The following is an 18,899-nucleotide window of genomic DNA, read 5'->3' on the forward strand; positions in this document are numbered from 1 at the left end:
CGGAAGTGGAGGCCATCAACGATGGAGCACCAGAAGGAAGTTACGAGCTGGTCTATGAAGAACCTGATCTTACCGGAGGAGTTGAAGGAGTAGACTATGGGATAGTCTACAGACCCGATGACACGGAGGCGGAGGAGTAGTGATATACCTAGCATCATAGAGCCGAGCAGCGTAGAACTTACCTAAATAAGCTGTTGAGCTCTTTCATCTATAGTATGAGTTGTAATTGTACTTTAGTAGTATCTTAGGGTGTTCTCATAGGACCTGTGAGAATATCAACTTGTTAAGACAATGTTTATAATAAAGTATGGAGTGTTATGACCTGCAATGTTTCTGTTGTACCACTCTGAGGGATATGGCAAATTGTGAAGAAGTCCCTTCGCAAAGATCATATCAACGACTTGTATACTACAACATACAGTGTTATGCTGGGTCACCGCAATTCCGCCGTCTTTCGACGACGGCCTATCTGGCTGCTCTTCCGCCGGCCTGTTTTCCGACTTTGGCCTGCTCCTCGTCGCTCGCGGCTCGGGTTGCCTCGACCACGCCCGTCAGGTGTTCGTCCATTTGCCTCGCCGGCCATGGACTCGGACGAAGAGGAGGAGCAGATGTTCGTCGAGCTTATGCAAGAAGAGATGGCAGCAGCCGCCCAAGACGACGAGCACATGATGATCCTCGGTTGCTTGACAAGCATGTACGCCGGACTGGCAACTGGTCGACGTGGTGGGTCGGCACCAGGTCGCCGGAAGTGCAAGCCGAGACAGCGAATGGAGGGCTACTGCATGTTGTACGCCGACTACTTCGCCGACAATCCATTGCACGGTGAGAGTGTTTTCCGGCGTCGTTTCAGGATGAGCAGAAAGCTATTTCTGCAAATTGTGTATGCCATCTGAGACTTTGATCCCTACTTCAGATGCAAGACGGATTGCACTGGTTTGGTTGGATTTTCGTCACTGCAGAAGTGCACAGTGGCTATGAGGATGCTGGCGTATGGAGCTCCCGGTGATAGTGCAGATGACTATCTTCGGATGGCGGAGTCCACCGCCCTTGATTGTTTCTACCGGTTCTGCAGGGCCGTCATAGCAGTGTTCGGGGACTATTACTTGAGATCACCCACTGTTGAAGACACTCAGAGGATCCTTGCAACAAATGAAGCTAGGGGTTTTCCAGGGATGTTTGGAAGCATTGACTGCATGCATTGGCAATGGAAGAACTGTCCGTTTGCGTGGCAGGGAACGTACAAGGGTCACAAAAAAGGCTGCACTGTGATACTTGAAGCAGTGGCTACCCATGATCTCTGGATTTGGCACTCTTTCTTTGGTATGCCTGGATCCAACAATGACATCAACGTCCTAAACTGCTCCCCGGTCTTTTCCAAGCTTGTTGAGGGTCATGCTCCCCCGGTGGACTATGTGATCAATGGTCGGCACTACAACAAAGGATACTACCTTGCAGACGGTATCTATCCAAAGTGGGCAACATTTGTGAAGACTATCTCGAACCCTAGCACCCCCAAACTTTGCGAGTTTGTCAAGAAACAAGAAGCTTGCCGAAAAGACGTCGAGCGTGCATTTGGTGTCCTCCAGCAGAGATTTGCTGTCGCCCGGTTCTCCGCTATGACTTGGTCCAAAGATCAGATGTGGGAGGTGATGAACTGCTGTGTGTGCCTACACAATATGATTATTGAAAATGAGCGAAAGCATCCGGTTCCTCTGGCTGAGCAAGAAGCACCATATGAGAGAGAGGGTCCTCTTGCACAGCCTAATCACCAGGTGCCTCCATCATGGGCCGCCTTCATTGCTATGCGCCAGGAGATTCGAGACTCTACAATGCATCAGCTGCTGCAAGATGATCTGGTGGAGCACATATGGAGGCTCCGAGGCAACGCCAACGCCGACGCCAACTAGGCTGTCTTAATTTGTTTGAAAAATTGTGAAATTGTGTGCTTCATTTGTTTCAGCACTTGTTAAACATTGTACTGACTATCGCCGAATTTGTTTCAGCAATTTCCGTACTCTTGGTCGCCGAACTTGTTAAATTTTATATTAAATTTGTTTGAAATATATCAAATGGTCGAGGTTGGGGGTTTCCTGCCGGGGGGACGGCTGGAATTTCGGCGCTTTCTAGGCTAAATCTTCCTCCAATCCAGACGAAAATTTTGCCGGATTTGGGCGTGAGGAGTGCCAACGAGTGAGGATGCTCTTACCTCGCAGGCCAGCCCGTCCCCAAATCACTCTTCCCTACCAATTCCTCTTCGCCGCCTCGACACGATAGATCGCCAAACCCCGGCGGCTGGCAGTTCAGCGGTCGTCGTCGCTGCCTCCAGCCTCCTACAACTTCTCTATCCCTCCATGCTGCCTTGAATGGTTCCCCAAGGGTCTCAGCAGTATTGCGGTCAGATCCTCCATGCCCATGGAGCGGGAGCGGCGGCGAGTCCAAGGACATGCTCGATTTGGAGTGGGCGCGGCTTTTCCTCTTGAGGTGCACGCGCCTACACCGCCTCCTTCGCCCAGTCAGTCTCCGCCCGGCCCACTGGGCATCTCTCCTCCACCTTCAATCCCCCTACTCCGTCCTGCTGGAAGCACCCGTCGTGATAGGGTTTCCCGCCCCTAGCTAGCGGCGGCCGTTCTACTGGTGGCAATACTACTGGGTGGCCACGACGATTGCACCTTGCTACACCTTCTATCCCCGGATAATTTTCGTCATGCATGACGACCAGTACATCTCCGGCCCTCCACCTCCAACCCCCTAAGTCCGGCACGGCTGGGAGGAGTGCTCAAAATGTCCATTGGTGAGTCCCCAATGTTGCTCTCCCTGTGTGAGCCGAAAAACTTGACAGAGGGTCGCTACTTCCCAGCCCGAGGAGCACAAGACCAGGGCTCGAGGTGGCCTGAGATTCTTCATATGCCTACACGATTTTGGTTCATTCACATATCTTCTCTGAATCCAGTCTACTGCTCCTCTGTTTTTCAAGTTCATACAGTCCAAATCCTTCCATGTTTATTTCTTTACCTGATACAATATCAATAGTATAGATTGCACTGATCTACAGTGTCATCATTGTTCAATTGCATGGGGAGTTCACAGCATAATTGAAAGGACCAGTTTGAAATCTACCTGCAAATGTACCACATTTGAGTCAATACCGTGACTTCAGCTGTCTTATGTGCAATCAGTTTTTTTGCAATCTTGTGCATCTCAATTTTGGAACTTTCTATGTACACTCTCTTCCATGGCTTATATATATTGGTTGTGTTGACTAATGAGTTTTTGTTCCCTACTCTGGATGGTAGTCCATCAGCTGATGTATGCTTTATTTTTCATGTGCATGAAGTAGAAAATGGATAAAGCAAGATTTTGTGGGATTGGCATATTTAAAAAGTTGTCGACTCTCATACAAATGTTTAAGGTATGTTTTCTTCTTTGCTCACCAAGACCTTTCTTGATATTACCTGGATGCGGGCTTCAATAATATTACTGTAGAATGCCGTGACCCCTCTTAATATTGAATTTTCAATAGTTGCTTAATAATCGACAATTTTTAGGTTGTACCGTAAAATTCATTACTGTTGTTCTGGGAAATGAAATGTATGTAGAAGAATCTACTCCTTATTATGAGAATCTTAAACATTACATATTTGAGCTATAAAATCATCTAGCATATCGATGATGCATGGTGCAGCGTCCTCCCGAAGCTAGAGCTATGTTCCACGTCATAAATGTGAATGCATTAGCTCATTTTATTTGAGATAGTGGTTGTCCTTGTGAGTTTTGGCTGATTTTTGAAGTTCAAATTGACTGTGATTCGTACATACTTAAATTTGATGGTTAAAAGTGCTCTAGTTGTATTGACATTTGTTTCCTTAATGTTTGAGTTTATACTATGCTACTAATTTTTTCAACCAGCTACTACTCCAAGGAACACAGGAACTGTTCCTTTTGATTGATGTATGTACCTCAATTGCAACTGAATTTATTTATTTGAAATGCATATATTGCTCCCTGATTATTATTAGTCGGTGTCTACTTTTGTGAGATAAGCCTTTGTTCTTTTTTAGGAGCCATGAGTTTTGGTACGGACAGATTATGGCTTGAGATATGGGCTCAATATGACCATTGGCCTCAAGAATTTGCTCACTAAAAGCTGCAATTTCAGTGTGGTGGGATAGGTAGATTAATTATCCAATGCGTACAAATTATATGTTAGCTAGAGAAGAAATGAATGAATTATACATGCATGTAGGTCAGATGGATTCTCACATGATACATGTTAAGTCGATGTTCTTGTTTGCTCCGGTTGTTATATTGGCATCCTTTTCCTTACTGTGTGAGTTTTAGTAATTTTTTCAACTAATTAGTGGATCCAGATAACAGATGAACACTTCCTTTTGGTAAATGTTTGTCCCTCAATCAAAACTGAATTTATCTGTATCAAATGCATGCATTGCTCCCTAATTATTAGTAGTTGATGTCTAATTTCATGAGGTAAGCCTATTGTTCTTTTTCAGAAGGAATGAGTACAAAAAAATAACGGCTTGAGATATGGGCTCAATATCACCATCGGCATCGAGAATTTGCTCCCTAAAAGCTGCAATTTCAGTGTGGTAGGGCATATAGCTTAATTAGCGAATGCATATATATTAAATGATACATGCATGTAGGTTAGATGGGTTCTCACATGATACATGTTAATTGGATGTTCTTGTTTATCGTGTATTTTGGGGATTAATTAATGTTGAGTGCTGGAGTGATGGTGTCGTGTCCTTGATGCAAAAAAGGGAGAAAAGCTGAACTGCTTGATATTTTGGCATTTTTTAAATACATATTTAGTTTGCAGAATGATAATTTCTTGTGTTCGACTGCAACATCTTCTCCACTCAACTAATAGACTGATAAGAGATAATATATTGGTTGTCCATGCAATCCAGCAATGATTATACTATTTGGCTCATCCAGGAGCAGCACCAAAGGTATTACATGGAGGTAAGCTATCTTGAACACCTTTCTTTTTAATGCAGCCTATACAATGACTAGAGGTTTTTCCTTTGTGCCTAAACATGCTACTTCTTTGACGATATGATCTGAAGATGTCAGACCCTGGTCCTTTTTGTGCACCATTTCATATATTTTCACTGCGTTCTAGGTAGAAATTGTTCATGCTTATTCCCTCTTTAAATTAATGGTTCAATTATTGAAAATGTCCCTTGGAAACTACCTTACTTTAGAATTCCTTCGTAGCTTCATTTGTGCCTCTACTTGCGAGAATACTTGTTTCTTTCTTCCCTTGAAATAAGACTAAGATAAGTGAATCATGCTAGATATTTACTGAAAGGAAATTCTAGATTATAAAAGAATTTATGGTGTTAATTATCGATGCATTTAGAAAATGCTTTTCCACAGTAAAAATCATGCTAAGCTTCTTTATATCTCAATGACTTAGCAAATAGTTGTGTCACATTCTATTCAATTCTCCAACCAGCCGACTTTCTTACCATGCATTGGAAGTTCTATACCTTCGCAATTACCTGTCATTTCCATAACCTACAATATTTTCATAGATGATGGCAGCCATTTCGTTAATGGCATGTTAGCTCTTGGTTGCACCTTTTTTAGTGGCATATGTGTTTAGTTGCATCCATGTTGTTATAGGGTGGTGGTCGTGCCTGTGGTTATGGTTTTACTCATTTACTTGTCCATGCTCATGTAAAATATTCATATCCAAAAGCACCCATCAAAACCATGTAAAATATTTATATCCAAAAGCACCCATCAAAATTTTAGAGGTGCGGCCTCCTTCTCACCTGGATTGATCTGATTTGTTTTAGTCCCCCTCCAGCCTTTTTTTTTCTTTATATGCTGGTACTTGCAATCTTCATTTGGCGTTCTCGGTTTCTTGCATATGCTGTTGAACTGGTACTGCTTCTTTGCTTTGTTGTTTCATTTCTGCATATATACTTCTACATATATGCGAAATTCAGTTGTGATTTGATTTTAAGGTGGTATTGCCTTATTGGTAGGAGGCTGGGGATTACAACAGGAGAGACCAGGGAAAATTTGAGTTGGGTAGAGGCAGATGAGGGACGACATTTTATTGTGACCTGCAAGGTAATGATTTTGGTAGTATATTGGACAATTTTTATATGTGATCTACCGATCTCCCTTCTGTTTTTTGCGGTTAGTGATACATTTATTTTCCTGTTGAGCTCATTTGTCAACCCCAAAACCCATGTTGATTAAGATGGCCCCTTACGTCATAGCAAACGACCACACAAATAAATCTTCATTCGTGTCCGTTTCATGCCTATGAATGTAAGATCATAGTGATCTTTACCTGCTCATGAACATTGTGGTGTTGATAGTGTCGGAGCTTGGAATAATGGAACCAAGTAGAAATTTTGATAATATTTGGATATAACTTTAATTTGACAATTGCTGAAAGTGATCATTCTGTTATCCAGAAAGTTTCAAAATTTTGTGTTAGTATGTTCAATATAACTTTAATTTGACAATTGCTGAAAGTGATCATTCTGTTATCCAGAAAGTTTCAAAATTTTGTGTTAGGATGTTCGAGGTCAGGTGGTGACTGTGAATGCCATACATGGAGTGGCGTTAAATATTATATTGCTAATAATAAACTGATGGCGCAATCAATTATTTTAGTTTTTTTCAGGGAGGAGAGAGTTTCATTCAGTCATAGTAACACAGTTTACAAGTCATCTTCAACAAAAGAAAGAACTTCTGCTGGTACATGCCCCAACCAGAGGCTTTTTAAAACAGAAGATTTAGATAATTTGGAGAGCTCCTGGGCTGCCTGATTACTCTCTGTTATAAGTTTGCCAACTTTGAAACTACCAACAGTACCTTTAAAAACCCCAATTTGGTTGTAGTACCCCACATTGACGACAACTTTTGGTTTCTTTTTTTTATTGCATCCACGACTGTTGCATTATCAGACTCCAACACCAGAAATAAATTCTTAGGTATGGGTATTTGGTGTAATGCAATAAGATAGGCTTTCGCTTCAGTATCTTCATCGTTTGTACCTCTTCCAGTTTCTCTACTGCTCGCCCACAACACCTTTCCGTTGTGGTCTCTAGCGATGCTGCTCACATAGCTTTTCACATCCTGATAGGAATAGGCGGCATCACCATTTATTTTTACCCACATTCTCATGAGGTTTACATGGTTCTGATCTGCTCGATATTGCAACAGAGGTAGCAGCCACACATGGCAAGCAGCGACCAACAAGCATGTTGTTGCTATATGCTGCTTCCAGTTCAGATTGTCATGTTTCCTGCGGTTTATCATTAGGTCTTGTAGGTATCTATTCAGGAAATTTACAGAATCAGAAATTTTACTCTCCTTTCTCATGGACAGCATCATGTCGGAGAGCCTCACCGCCTGTGAGGTTCGAGTCGCGGTCTCCTCACAATGCACTTTGTGAGGGTAAGGCTTGCCACTAACACCTTCCCCAGACCCCGCACAGTGCGGGAGCTCTCAGCACTGGGTACGTCCTTTTTTTTTCTCATGGACAGCATCATGTCGGAGATGCCAAGCTCGCCACAGAATCATTGGAAGAAGTCCCCTCCTATCTTTGCTTAAATTTGACAACAAAAGGAGGAGCCAATCTGGTCTGGTATACATAAAGCGGGCTTCATCTGGAAGGCTCCGATGTTTCCTCATTTCATCTCTTAAGGCTTTAGCTTTGGTACACAATTTCAGTTTATTCTTTTTTATTTGTCTGCTCGGACTTCTGTAAATACCTAGGCTACTAATTATTTTTTTATGGAAGCATATATTTAGATCAAATGTGAGATCTATTGAGTGTTCTGATCCGAATGATATTTTGTTTCTCAACTTCACATTAAAATATTTTAGCTCATAAATCTACAGAAATCTAGACAGTAACAACGAAGCAGGAGCTCTAAAAAGTTCATCGTTTGTACACATAAACATATACTAATTGTGGTTATGTAAAATAGTTATGGCCTTCATACTCGAAACATGCAACCTTTGTGTTACCTATGGCTAACTTAATTTCTAATTGTGCAGTTCATTGTCTCAGTGTATGTAATATATGGTTGGTCAGACGCTATTTATACCAGTTTGCACCTTATGTCCATGACATGATTTCGATTCATGTTTAGGATACTAAGCACAAATTTGGAAGGCGGGGGTTTGCCCATGAGGATGTGTGTCAATCGAAAGGGAAAATGATGGATTTTTACTCAATGGATAAGGATATTTCTTGTTTAGAATTTTGTCGAGTGACTCAATACTTTGAATTGTGTGTTCAATAATAGGATTATGGAAGTATCTAAGATGTCGGTATCATGATTTCCCTTCTATTTTGCAATATCCTTTACTGAAGAGCGAACAATTTTTATTAAGTTTTTGTTTCCTTCTGTGTTTTGTTAGCCTCACAATACTGTCTTCACCACAATAATCTGTAACCATGCCATGTGCTCTATCGACGTATTTTGTTGAAACTTGAAAGAAACTAATATGCAAAATAAGGAAATAAGGAAAGGAAATAAGGACATCAAATTATTTCCATAATGCAATCCTCTATCAAAGTTTATTTTACTGCCATTGATGTTCGTAAGGTAAAGGAAATAAGGAAAATTAAATCTTCTATCTTTATATTTTGCTACTCATTATACACACGACAGGGGAAAGAATATAAAAAGGCGAAAATGCGCGCAACAAAGTGCGCGAGGTCCATCTAGTATTGCAACAAGACACAAGCTTCTAGCAGTGCTTGCCTACTTGCACGATAGAACTGATCAATTTTTACACGCTCTGTTCCTGATGTTTAAATATTATTACATGGACCAACTGATTTCGTTGATTATGATTGCTTCTGTGTTCTGTCTCTATTAGATCGAAATCAGCTACATATCAAGCCAAACAAAACTCAACCAAACATTTATGTGCATAACATAAAATACAAACTTTTGTTCATCTCACTACGGGAGAGCTAGAGTGCGCCGACGGCCGCCAGCTGTCGGCACTACAAGGAAGGCCGTCGGCATCGGTTGTGCCGACGGTGACCGTCAGCGTAGTATCGTCGGCATAGTTTTAGTCGGGCACTGCCCAATCACCGTCGGCACAGACTGGCCGTCAGCACAGATTGTTGTGCCGAAGATTTCACCGTCGGCATAGTATTTTAAAATTTTAAAATCTACTTTTTAAAAAAATATTTAAATTACATTTTTTGAAAAAGAATTATTTTTTCAATTTTCTTCTTGTTCTTTTTTACTTGCTAATCTTTAACAATCACACTTAGTACACCTAATCTTAGATCAAATTGCACTTGTAGTCAAACTTTCTAGTTGGTCACCCATCCTCACACTACTCCCACCCCAGCACGCTTAACTTTTTGGTTCTCTTCGGATGAGCTTCAATGATAGAAATGACACTTGTTGTTAATACTACCATATGAATCATATTAACCCTTTGACCGTGATGTCACACCTCTATATTTTTGAATTCTAAACAATTACTTAAGTAAACAACAATGAATATATATAAATAATAATAATATAGAATTTGAAAAACAATTAAATGATTATATTTTTTGTCTTTTTTTATTTAATATGGAATAATTAATATTAGTAAATGCGAATTTGACAAATAATATGTCTAAATTGATAAAAAAATGAGAGGAATACAAATATGATACCCATATCATATTTTGAACCTACAAAGTTAATTTACCCAAAAATCATGAGCATTAGATCAAGTACCTATAGTTTAAATCTGATTGACTTTATCGGAAATGAGGTGGGAAACGACCTCGGCATGGTATAGTTTGCCGAAATGAGGTCATATTTGGCACGTGTGTGGGCCCTAGGATGGGAAGCAATACCCCGGACGCGGATTTCTAATTCAACCCACGGGCGACCATCTTTTCATTTTTAGCGTGCCCAAACAATTTTTATTTCTGAAGCAGCTACATGGGGCGCATTTTAGTATGACGTGAAACCTCCGTGCGATGATAGTAGACCACCTACGCACCACCTATCACATGACATGTGCATGCGTTAAATTTTATGGAACCCATGCGGCTTTCGGCGGTGTCCCGCCAAATCCGTAGGAAACTGACCGGATTTGAACTAGGGGTCAACTATCCGTCGCTCCAGAAATTCCGAAAAAAAATGTTTTTAGTTCTACGACATATCATTATAAGTGCTAATTTTTGTCCGTTTAGTTTGTTCGCGAATGAGTGCACCCGCACGCCCGGTACAGCGATACCGCATGTCCCGGGGGCCCTGTTTTGGCCAGATGGCAATTTGAACGAAGTCAAAAAATCCCACGGAGCCGCGTGGCGTCATTTTATATGTCATAGTAACTATTCCGTTTGTCGAAACTAGGATACGACAATTATTTTGAAAAACTCATCACGAAAAGGGCATCACGTTAGGAGTTCTATCGATTTTAGGGGAAATGAGGTGCGAAACGGCATCGGCATGGCATAGTTTGCCGAAACGAGGTCATATTTGGCACGTGTGTGGGCCCTAGGATAGGAAGCAAGCCCCAGAACACGGATTTCTCATTCGACCCACGGGCAACCATCTTTTCATTTTTAGCGTGGCCAAACGGTTTTTATTTGTGAAGCATCTATATGGGGCGCATTTTAGTATGACGTGAAACCTCTGTGCGATGATATTAGACCACCTACACACCACCTATCACATGATATGTGCACGTGTTAGCTTGTTGTGAACCCATGCGGCTTCCGGCGGTGTCCTGCCGAATCCGCTGGAAACTGACCGGATTTGAACTAGGGTTCAACTATCCGTTGCTCCAGAAATTCCGGAAAAAATATTTTTAGTTCTACGACGCACCATTATATATGCTATTTTTTGTCCGTTTAGTTTGTTCGCGAATTTGTGCACCCGCACGCCCGATACGGCGATACCTAATGTCCCGAGGGCCCTATTTTGGCCAGATGGAAATTTGAACGAAGTCAAAAAATCCCACGGAGCAGCGCGGCGTCATTTTATATGTCATAGTAACTATTCTGTTTGACAAAACTGGGATACGACAATTATTTTGAAAAACCCTTCACGAAAAGGGCTATCACGTCTCTGGAGTACTATGGATTTTAAGGGAAATGAGGTGGGAAACGGCCTCGGCATGGTATAGTTTGCCGAAACGAGGTCATATTTAACATGTGTGTGGGCCCTAGGATGGGAAGAAAGACCCAGGGCGGGGATTTCTAATCCGACCCACGGGCGACCATCTTTTCATTTTTAGCGTGCCCGAACGGTTTTTATTTGTGAAGCAACTACATGGGGCGCATTTTAGTATGACGTGAAACCTCCATGCGATGATAATATACCACCTACACACCACCTATCACATGAGATGTGCACGGCGTTAGCTTTTTGGGAACCCATGCGGCTTCCGACGGTGTCCTGCCAAATCTGGTGGAAACTGACCAGATTTGAACTAGGGGTCAACTATCCGTCGCTCCAGAAATTCCGGAAAAAATGTTTTTAGTTCTACGACGCATCATTATATGTGCTATTTTTTGTCCGTTTAGTTTGTTCGCGAATGGGTGCACCCGCACGCCCGGTACGGTGATACTGCATGTCCTGGGGCCCCGTTCTGGCCAGATGGCAATTTGAACGAAGTCAAAAAATCCCACGGAGCTGCGTGGCGTCATTTTATATGTCATATTAACCATTCCGTTTGTCAAAACTGGGATATGGCAATTATTTCGAAAACCCTTCATGAAAAGGGCTATCACATCCCGAGTTCTATGGATTTCAGGGGAAATGAGGTGGGAAACGGTCTCGGCATGGCATAGTTTGCCAAAACGAGGTCATATTTGGCACGTGTGTGGGCCCTAGGATGGTAAGCAATCCGACCCACGAGCGACCATTTTGATGGGATTCGTAGCATAGAAAATAAAAAAAATCCTACCGCAATAACGAATAACAAGCCAAGATCCAATCTAGAAGATGGTAGAAACGAGAAGATCATGAGACTAACCCTCGAAGATTTCCAAAGCCTACGAGATTAGATCTCGTTGTTGCTGTAGTCGATCACTTGCCGCTTTCAAAATCGCGTTGAAGATCTTGACGGTGCCACAGTCGGGCAGCACCTCCGTACTCGGTCACACGTTCGGTGTTGATGACGACATCCTTATCCCCTTTCCAGCGGGCAGCGGATGTAGTAGCTCCTCCTCGGAGTCCCGACAGCACGACGGCGTGGTGGTGGTGGAGATCTCCGGCAGGGCTTCGCCTAAGCGCTGCGGGAGAGGTATGAGGAGGGGGCGGCTAGGGTTTGGGAGAGGGGAGCTGGGGCGCCGGCCTCTGGTGGCTTGGGTGGTGCGGCCAAGGGTGTGGCTGGCCCTGTCTCTCTCCTCATGTATATATAGGTGGAACACACCAAGGGTTGCCCAAAGAACGAATAAGAGTCCAACTAAAAAACCTTCCATATGGACGAATCCTACTCAGGGTGGGATTCCCCCTTTTCCTTTGGTGGGGTGGCCGGACCCCTTAGGTGGAGTCCACTTGGGACTCCTCCTCCCTTTGGCTGGCCGGCCAAGGTTGGTGGAGTCCCTCCGGAACTCCACCTTCCATGGTGATTTCTTCCGGACTTTTCTAGAACCTTCCATAAATACACCGGATCATTTTCAAACTTAGAAAATGACTTCCTATATATGAATCTTATTCTCCGGACCATTCTGGACCTCCTCGTGATGGCCTGGATCCCATCCGAGACTTCGAACAAACATTCGAACTCCATACCATATTCCATATCTACTTAAAACGACATCAAACCTTAAGTGTGTCACCCTACGGTTCGTGAACTATGTAGACATAGTCGAGACTCCTCTCCGACCAATAACCAATAGCGGGATCTGGAGATCCATAATGGCTCCCACACATTCAACGATAAATTAGTGATCGATTGAACCATTTACATATGATACCGATTCCCTTTGTCACACGATATTTTACTTGTTCGAGGTTTGATCATCGGTATCTCCATACCTTGTTCAACCTCGTCTCCGACAAGTACTCTTTACTCCTACCGTGGCATATCATCTCTTGTGAACCAGTCACATGCTTGCAAGCTAATCAGACGATATTCCACCGAGAGGGCCCAGAGTATATCTCTCCGTCATCAGGATGGACAAATACCACTCTTGATCCATATGCCTCAACTCACACTTTCCGAATACTTAATCCCATCCGTATAACCACCCATTTACGCAGTGGCGTTTGATGTAATCAAAGTACCCTTCCGGTATAAGTGATTTACATGATCTCATGGTCGAAGGACTAGGTAACTATGTATCGAAAACTTATAGCAAATTGAACTTAATGACGTGATCTTATGCTACGCTTATTTGGGTGTATGTCCATTATATCATTCATCTAATTACATAAACTTGTTATTAATAACATCCAATGTTCATGATCACGAAACCACGATCATCTATTAATCAACAAGCTAGTTATACAAGAGGCTTACTAGGGACTCCTTGTTGTTTACATAACACACATGTATCAATGTTTCGGTTAATACAATTATAGCATGGTATGCAAGCATTTATCATAAACACAAAGATATATAATAACCACTTTATTATTGCCTCTTGGGCATATCTCCAACAGTCTCCCACTTGCAATAGAGTCAATAATCTAGTTTACATTTGTAAAGATATAACACCTTGGCCTTCTGATGCTTATCATGTTTTGCTCACGGGAGAGGTTTTAGTCAACGGATCTGACACGCTCAGAAACGTATATATTTTGCAATTCATTTGCGTCTCAACGCATCACTCATTTTCCAAATGAGTCGGCATTAATTATATATGCTTAGTCCTCTGGTGGAACCTTAATTCCGCGGTCTGAAATAAGTCACTAATATTGTCACACACAATATAGCTTCAAAAGTTCTGACACTATCGGAACTACACCAAGTTCTCAAAGAACTTCTCGACTTAACATCCTCAGTCATTGTCAAAACAATGACATACTCTGCCTTTGTTTGTAGGATCCGTCACAATATTTAGAACTCATCTAAATCTAGCATAGGCTTCTTCTAGCTCATTGTGCTACCTTTTAAATAACACTTAGCCTAATTGAGATTGAAATTATTTTTATATGTGACCAAACTAATACCGGTGCAACACCTTACAACGATTTGTTTGTCATTACCCATACAAAACTATATATATATATATATCCTTGGTTCTTCTAAAGCACTCAGGGATATTCTTACTGTTGTCCAATGATCATCACATGAATCATTCTAGTATATGCTCCTAACTCTTTATAGCACAGGACATCTGATTATTCGTGATCTAAAATCACTCATGTGTTTTTACTCATCGAGTGTCAAATACACTCAAGTCTTGTTAAACTTTCACATGAAAAGAACACCTTCTTAATATTTTATATTGAACTACTTCAATATTCATTCTATGTACTTTTAACTTAAACTTATTATGTGTTTCAATCTATCTTCATAGATCTTGACACTAAATATGTTTCAGTTCATATCCTTTCATTGAAGTTAATTTTCAATGAAACCTTTTTAATCAATTATATAATTACATTATTTATAATCAACGATATGTCATCTACATAAAGTATTACAAATATGTCTCAGCGCTCCCACTTAATTTCTTGCAAATGCAAGCATCTTCATCGTTTCTGATGAAATCAAAAACTCTTTGTCTATTTCATCCGATGAAAATTCCAACTCCGTGATACTCACTTCATCCAATTGAAGTTCGTATACCTATCTAGTATTCCACGGACCAGCAAAACTCTTGGTTGTATCTTGTATACACCTTTAATACATACTTCTGTTAAGTAATGTATTTTTCCATCCTACTAGCATATCTCATAAAAGAAATATGTAGTGATTACTAGAATAATCCACATAGACTATAAGCATCGCTATGGAAGATCTAATCTTATCGTAGTCAACTCTTTGAACTTTGTCGTAAACAAATTTTTGACAAGTCGAGCTTCTTCAAGGATATTGCATCCAAGTCCATCAATTTAATAGATCCATTTACTTTCAAAAAGTATTCACCTATCTTGGATTTCATGGCGCATAGCCATTTTAACGGAGTCAGGTCCCATCATAACTTCTTTGTATGTAGTTGTATTATCATTGTTCAAAATCAATCCTTTGTCCACAAATCATTTATTTGATCACAAAGTAAACCATATCTACAAGGTTCAATAGTTACTTCAATCTCCATGACTAAACACTTTGTAGACATGGGAGCTATGATCTTCGTGGCCGCTTCCGGAACCATTTCCGATGCTGCGCTACTCTGATCATCATGCTCAGGTTCATAAACCTTATCAAGTTCCATTGTCCTCCCACTCAAATACTTCGCTAGAAACAATTTCTTGGAAATAAGTAAGAAACATTGAAAAACACTTTTGTATTTGTCTCCACAGTGGAAAGAATTCTCAATCAATTCTCTAGGATAACCAACAAAGACATTCATCCGATTTTGGTTGTAAACTTATTTACTTATGCTATGCATACCAAAATTTAAGAAAGGACTATTAGGGTTTATACCCATGCCATAACTCGTATGGTGTCATTTCAACGGATTATGATGATGCTCTATTTAGTGTAAAAGCGGTAGTCTCTAAAGCATAATCCACAAAATATAATGGCATCAATTTATATTATCTCATAATTAATCCAACAAGGTTTGCATACGTCTCTCGCATACTCTATCATCACTATGACACTCCAAGAAACGTGAGTTGTAAAACAATTTCATAACTCTTTCAGATGTTCGCTAAAAATCGTAATTCAAATATTTCCACCATGATCCAATCATAGATATTTGACTTTTCTATTACGATGATTTCCACTTCATGCTGAAATTTATTTGAATCCATTCAAATGTTTCAAACTTCTTCCTTATCGAATAAATATATCCACATATATATACTCAATTCATGGTTGGAGGTTTTCATGAAGTAGAAGAATCTCCCGCACACAACTATGTCCAGTGAACCACATACATCATCATGTATGTTTCCACTAAGTTAGTTGCTCGTTCAACTCTTGGCCTATGAACGGTATTTCAGTCATTCTCTTTAGAAGAGATTTACAAGCGCCAAACGATTCAAAAATCAAATGACTCAAAAAATCCATTTGCATGGACTTCCTTCATGTGTTCCTTTCTAACATGACCTAAAAGGCGGTTCCACAAATAAGTGGAATTCAAATCATTTGCCTTACGACATTTTAGTGTCAGTCTTATGAATGTGTGTTTCACCATTAAGATTTATAATAACTTATCCATCGTACATGAAGTAAGGTCATAATTTGAATAACTCATTATTTTCATTTGACCAGAGCAAAATAACAATTATTAAATTCTTTATTATAAATCCTAAGGGCTATGTAGAATGCCAACGACAAACATAATAACACTTTATTATGTTCCAGACGTGCATTATTACCATATTCCTTATCAGTCACTTAGGCCATCGTATTCTTGTATTGCGTTGTGTTGTATGACATCTCATACCAACCAATATGGTACTTATACCCAAGAATTTCATTGTGTGACCAAACAAGGAACACATTCATAACATGTATATCATCTATATACACCTGAGCTAGACTTTCTATTCTTTACTTTCTTTCTGCCAAAATCTTTTATAGTTTCTCTTTTAGCTTTCCTCATTCTCAGAAAACACTTCAACTTCAATAACTTCTAGGTCCATTGGTCAAATACCAATAACCTTGAGGCTCTTACTTTGAAGTTGATCATCATATGATAAGTGTTCCAGATTTCACTATTAGTAACTTTGTAATGTGATGAACAATTTCACTCATAATTTTATCCATCAAATCATGACGACTTTCTGAGACCATGTCTGTACATGCTAGGCTCGTAAAGTTTAACCTCAGTATTCACATGTGCAAATCTGGCTTGCACCCGTTGTATGCACACATAGAATCTATAACACCAGATCATCACGTGATGCTTCGAAACGATGAGTCTTAGCAACGGTGCATACTAAGGACGACCACTTCATGGATATGCGAATATCATTAATGCCCAAATAGTTGACGGATTGGGATGCCTGGCGTCTTCAACCTTCGTACATTCCCATAAAACTTATGAGTTTATGTAGTCTCACTAGATTATATTCTATCATCTTGCAATAAGGTCTTAGATATCACATATATCTCATACCTTTCTTATTTCCGAAAACAAAATTTCCAGCTCCTTACTTTTCAAACGGATTTGAACTTCAAGTTTCACGGAGACAAGATGACTTTAGGTACTAATTGAAACCATTGCTCTTTGAATCAACAATGTGAGGTTTACTAAAAGTTTGCAATAGGAATTAATCATTTCTTGATTCTTTCAACAATACGGTACCACTCTGTAAAGTTGCTTATCGGACTTAACAGTGTTTCTATCTCAATTACAAGACTAGCGCTTGGTAGATAACAGATGCCAATTCTACAAATTAATTCAAAATACTATTCAGACTATGTTCATGATAATTAGTTCATGTTTTAATCTAATTACTAATGAACTCCCACTTAATACAATATCCCTCAAAGTTGTTTAGTGGCACACGATCCATATCCACTACACCAAAACCGATCATCACGTGAGATGATGTAGCTTCAATGGTGAACATCAACATGTTGATCATATCATCCATATAACTCGTGTTCAACCTTTCGGTTTCCTGTGTTCCGAGGCCATGTCTGTACATGCTAGGCTCGTCAAGCAAACCCAAGTATTTCCGCGTGTGCAACATGGCTTACACCCATTGTATGTGAACGTAGAATCTATCACATCTGATCATCACGAGATGCTTCAAAACGACGAACTGTAGCAACGGTGCATACGAGGGGATAACACTTTATTATCTTGATATTAATGTGAGGGATCATCTTATAATGCTACCGTCGCGATCTAAGCAGGATAAGATGCATAAAGGATTAACATCACATGCAATTCATATGTGATATGATATGGCCCTTTAGTCTTTGCGCCTTTGATCTTCATCTCCAAAGCACGGACATGATCTCCATCATCAACGGGCATGATCTCCATCATCATCGGTGTAGCGTCAAGGTCCATGGCGCCATCTTCATGGTTGTTCACCACATGTAGCAACTATTACAACTACTTTGAAATAATACTACTACATGGAATATAAAGACAACCATAAGGCTCCTGCCGGTTGCCACAATACAATAACGATCATATCATACATATTAATCATCACATCATGGCCATATCACACCACTAAACCCTGCAAAAACAAGTTAGACGCCTCTAATTTGGTTTGCATATTTTACGTGGTTTAGGGTTTTCGAGTAAGATCCAATCTACCTACGAACATGAACCACAACGGTGATACTAGTGTTATCAATAGAAAGAGTAAATTGAATCTTCACTATGGTGAGAGAGGCAGACACCCGCAAAGCCACTTATGCAATACAAGTTGCATGTCGAGCGTGGAGCAAGTCTCATGAACGCGGACATGTAAAGTTAGCCCGGGCCACTTCATCCCACCATCCCGCAAGATGCAAAGTACACCAACTAAAGACAACAAAAGCATCAACGCCCACAAACCATTGTGTTCTACTCGTGCAACCAATCTATGCATAGACACGGCTCTGATACCACTGATGGGATTCGTAGCATAGAAAACAAAAAATTTCCTACCGCAAGAACGAATAACAAGCCAAGATCCAATCTAGAAGATGGTAGCAACGAGAAGATCATGAGACTAACCCTCGAAGATTTCCAAAGCCTACGAGATTAGATCTCTTTGTTGCTGTAGTCGATCACTTGCCGCTTTCAAAAGCGCGTAGAAGATCTTGACGGTGCCACAGTCGGGAAGCACCTCTGT

The 18,899-nt window shown here is 40.7% G+C and overlaps 1 long non-coding RNA gene across 1 annotated transcript; it reads left to right on the forward strand.

Moving 5' to 3' along the window:
- Positions 1–2,224: 2,224 nt before the first annotated feature.
- Positions 2,225–8,297, forward strand: LOC139832246 (uncharacterized). Its single transcript, XR_011747072.1, has 3 exons — positions 2,225–6,105; positions 6,671–6,744; positions 7,536–8,297. It is a non-coding gene; the product is annotated as an uncharacterized lncRNA (long non-coding RNA).
- Positions 8,298–18,899: the final 10,602 nt, after the last annotated feature.

Source organism: Lolium perenne, chromosome 6, assembly GCF_019359855.2.
Source record: "Lolium perenne isolate Kyuss_39 chromosome 6, Kyuss_2.0, whole genome shotgun sequence".
NCBI lineage: Eukaryota > Viridiplantae > Streptophyta > Magnoliopsida > Poales > Poaceae > Lolium > Lolium perenne.